This window comes from Prosopis cineraria, unplaced genomic scaffold (assembly GCF_029017545.1).
Source record: "Prosopis cineraria cultivar Desert tree isolate PC_DT_omini unplaced genomic scaffold, ASM2901754v1 PC10, whole genome shotgun sequence".
NCBI lineage: Eukaryota > Viridiplantae > Streptophyta > Magnoliopsida > Fabales > Fabaceae > Prosopis > Prosopis cineraria.
Genome location: NW_026555341.1, coordinates 34,838,234 through 34,843,368, shown reverse-complemented (window position 1 = coordinate 34,843,368; position 5,135 = coordinate 34,838,234).

Genomic DNA, 5,135 nt, shown 5'->3' with positions numbered 1-5,135 from the left:
CACCAAGCACAAAATCACTTTTATGTAATAACATAATGGTGTGTTATTAATTTATGAACGAAACTTGTTATTTTACAAATGTCACTTGTTAATCTAACGTGAACAATTACAAATTGAGAGCTTCAAACTTCACTCATTTTACTTGTTAAATGTCTCAATATATTGTTGTCAATCAAAAATATGTTGTTGTCAAAGCCAATAGGTACTTGTTAGTGAATGACTAACACGTACAACTAAACCCTTTCTATCAATTTTTTTAACATTGTTAAAACCATAATAGATACTTGTTAATTTCAAATATTTTATAAATATTACTTGTTAATCTGACATGGACAATTACAAATTGGGAGCTTCAAAGCTTCACTCATTTTACTTGTTAAACGTTCCATATATTGTTGTCAATCACAAATAGGTTATTGTCAAAACCAACAGGTTAAACGTCCCAAGTCAAATGTCTTAATGTATTGTTATCAATTATAAATAGGTTATTGTCAAACCAAAAGGGTACTTTGTTGACGAATGACTTGGGATGTTTAACTCGTTTGGTTTTGACAACAACATATTTTTGATTGATAACAATACATTGGGACGTTTAACAAGTAAATGAGTGAAATTTTGAAGCCTCCAATTTGTAATTGTCCATGTCAAATTAACAAGTAACATTTATAAAATAACAACAATTCATTTGAAATCTATTATAGTTTTAACAAGTTAAAAAATTAATAGAAAGGGTTTAGTTGTACTTGTTAGTAAATTATATGTGTTAGTCATTCACTAACAAGTACCCATTTAGTTTTGACAACAACCTATTTGTGATTGATAACAATACATTAAGATGTTAAACAAGTAAAATGAGAAAGTTTTAAGTCCTCATTTGTAATTGTCCATATCAGATTAACAAGTGATATTTGTAAAATAACAACAATTCATTTGACATTAACAAGACTCAATTATGGTTTTAACGAGTTAAAAAAATTAATAGAAAATATTTAGTTTTGTACGTGTTAGTTATTCACTAACAAATACCCATTTGATTTTGACAATAATTTATTTGTGATTGACAACAATATATTAGAATGTTTAACAAGTAAAATGAGTGAAGTTTTAAAGTCCCTAATTTGTAATTGTTCATATCAGATTAATAAATGATATTGTAAAATAACAACAATTCATTTAAAATTAACAAGAATCTATTATGATTTTAATAAGTTGTTAAAAAAATTGATAGAAAAGATTTAATTGTAAGTGTTAGTCATTCACTAATAAGTATCCGCTTGGTTTTTGACACTAACTTATTTGTAATTAACAACAATATATTGGAACGTTTAACAAGTAAATGAATGAAGTTTTGAAGCTTTCAATTTGTAACTATTCATATCAGATTAAGTGACATTTGTAAAATAATAAGTTCCATTCAAAAATTAATAACACACTATTATGTATTATATGGAAGTGATTTTGTACTTGGTTTACTACTTACATTTTTTTCCTATGTATTATTAAAGGGTTTTGTAGCCTAGTGGCCATTATGTTTTTTTTAGGTGGCTAAGGGTCATGGAATCAAACCCTCTCTTGACCACCTAAAAATCTTATTTTTCAAATAAAATGGTCCAGTGGTTTGACGGTCGACACCAACGATGATGGGGTTTTTTTTTTGTTTTTTAACTACTTGAGGGGCATTAGTCTTTTCGCTTATGGAATTAATATGTCAGAAAGACTAAAGGACTGCAAAGCTATTTTAAAATCATTTGGTCCTTATGGGATATAAATTTTATACAATGGTCTTTAGATGCTATTTTCTCATATTATTTTGAAATATTTTATTAATTAAAAATAATAAAAATATGAAAATATAAATTTTTTATTTTTTTAAAAAACATAACTATAATAATGCACTTAAATATATGATATTTTAATATAAAATGACATAAAAAATTAAAAAATTAATTAATATTTATTATATTTTTAATTTTTTAAAATTTCAATTTTTTATTCAGGTATTTTTATTCAACAAAAATTTTAATATTTACTATTTTCCCAAATAATATTTAAAATATATTTTATATATATTAATTTTTATATTGTAAGACCTAATTTTTTTAAAAAAATTGAGTCTAATACATAATTTGCGTATTCAAAAAATATATTTTATATTTTTTATAAAAAAAGATAATTAATTTAAAGTAAAATAAAATTAAAAATAATTTTAAAAATAAAATTTGGTCAGGCGAGTGTTTGTTTGTTTTTGAGCTAGAGTTTTCAATTCATTATTTGTTTGGCAAATGGAACGAGAAAGTTGAAGAGTTTACTTACATCAAGTAAAAAAATTAACTTATATTATTACCATATCTAATTATTTTATCTTCTTTTTTTTTAAACAAAAACTAGATTGGATCAAAGGAAAAACTTTAGCCTTGCATACATAACATTTTTCATCAAAAGCATGGAAATTAAATATGTAGACAACAAGTAGAGTAAAGATTTGTCTTAGAAGACATAATGAAATGAATATTTAGTTATAATTAAGAGAAATATTTTTAAATAAAGAAGTCTTTACTAAGTTAAATATGCTTAACAGTGTCCTTATGAAGAGAATAGAAAATGAAGATTGATCAGTGTTTGTGTTTACGTTACTTAATCCCCAGAATGCCGGACCATCTCATCTAATATCATTTGACCATAGTTTTTGCAGTTGTAATAGCAGGAGTTTTTAGTCCTTATAATCTATTGCTTTACAAGGAATTTTTTTCATCATAAAATCACCCAATTCTGGAAAATCAAATCCAAAGCTCATTAAGATTTTGAGGCATTTCTCAAGAGCTTGGTACGAGTTTCACATGGAGAGGCCACATTAATAGAATGTGGTTTGTAAGTTAGTTGGGCACCCTCTCCCTATAAGACACCTTTTGAGGATAAGTTTTACCTGAAAAGCTTATGGTCGTGTCATTGGTACTACATTGGTACACTACACTAGGTCAACCTCCATGGAGAAGTTCATATTTTAAAATGAATCTAATCCCTTTAATGATAGTCTCCAACTAAATCTTGAAATATTAAACCAAATTGCAGTGCGTGTTGCAAGGGGCAGTTTTAGGATGATGGTTTTGCAAATAGTTGGGGGAAGAAGGATGGGATGTTAACATCATTCATTGTAGTAAATATATTTCCCTTATTGGATTACAAGCGTTTAGAATTGAATGAAGACCTTGCATTGAGGAGTATTAGGAATGAAGTTAACAAAGAAAGGACAAGGCAAATGGTGATAACACGCTTATGGTGCATACAAACTAACCCTTCAAATTGTCCAATGATGAATAAAGTGCTGGAAATGCTTGAAGGGAAAGTTGAGACCTTGCAAGTACCACCAAAACCTTGTCATCTCCTTCAAGATCGCCAAGCCTTTGTTGTTCCTTAACTCACTAATTTTGCAATTTTTATGCCATGGGGCATTTTTTGAAGCATGATACTTATAGGGCTCATATGTTTATGCTTTTGCGCATGCTTGTTTATTTCTTAACATACCACTGTAAATAAGATCTATGTTGATACATTGAAGTTTGGCATGTACTAATATAAAAAAACATGTTAATGGTTTTAGACTTGTATTTTGTTGTCACTTCTATTTTGTTAAAATACTCTTAATCTTATTATGTAGGAAAAAAGACAAACAAAAAGAAATATCTAAGAGAGGCAATAATAATGTCAGCAATTTTATCATTTTTGTTAAGTACTATAATTAATATATAATATTCACCTTAACATTACTAGAACACAACCAAAGTTACCAACCATAATGGTAGTTAGGAGTTAATTAACCCCTATGACTTACCATTAACCAAAAATGTTAAATAATTTAACAAAAATTATAAACATTTGGAATCTTAAAAACCCTTTACAATGTTGTTTGAGCTCAAAAAAATAAACATTGGAACTATTTAGAAGTATTGTAAGCAATAAAAGAATCACAAGCATTCAGAGGTAGAATGACTCACCCCATATAGGCACATATGCCACAGCTGAAGTGTCATCTACCACTTCCCCACCTAAGAAATGTAATCAAACATTATACAAATCATTAAATATATTGCCAATCAAAACCTTCAAATCTAACACAAGATGGGGCTAAATGCTTTAAGCATCATACAATATCAAACAGCCATTTAAGACCCATGATTTCATAAAATAGGCCAAACTTCACATTTATCACTTATTTCAACAGTTGGCCATTTCTTTATAACATTTTCAAAATAATAACTATTTATCATACACTTGAAATAATATTTTGGTCTCTTATCATTCATACAATTCAATACATACATCTGAAGCCTAAAATACAACTTAGAACATGCAGATCATGCAAGTGCATCCATAGCTATCAATCTTAGTTGGCAATATTATGTACAAACACATTCATTTACACATAACCAAAATAGAGTTATACAAAGCAATAGATCAACTATTCCTTGCCCAACTCTTTCCCTCTGCCCCTATCTGCATTTGAACCTAGAGTAACCATGAGGTAAGATAGAATCCTAGTAACCAAGATAATTTAAGCTATCTACTAACAAGTCAAATTATAAACAAGCATGTAAAGTGGGATAATGATATTAAAAATATGTGCTCGTGCCATACTAATAATTTATCAATGCAATCTATGCATGATTATACATATCTACTTAAACCTTCGTAATGACCTCTGACTGAGTTCGTATGCTAACCAAGTACTAGACCCACACCCTTTTAGGTGATAATAGAGCTCACAATATCATTGTAACACATTTCCCATGGTGATAATCCGTACTAAATGGATTTTCAATTCTACTTCACCTAGGGTAAAACTCTCACCCTCACTCATGAGCATGACTTTCAAACAATGTAACCATTACACATTCACATTCATATATTACATTAATTACTAATCTTAACGATTAAGATCAATATAACTTAACCAAATTAACACATTCATTTAGTATACATTTCATTCTTTTAAAAGCCATTTTTCTTTCCACTTTACATATTTATAAAACAAATTTATAAATACATATTTACATACATGCTTTCTTTCATAAAACACTTGTAAACAATTTAATGTGCTGATAAAGAGAATAAATTATCGGGTTACATCAATCGTTTTG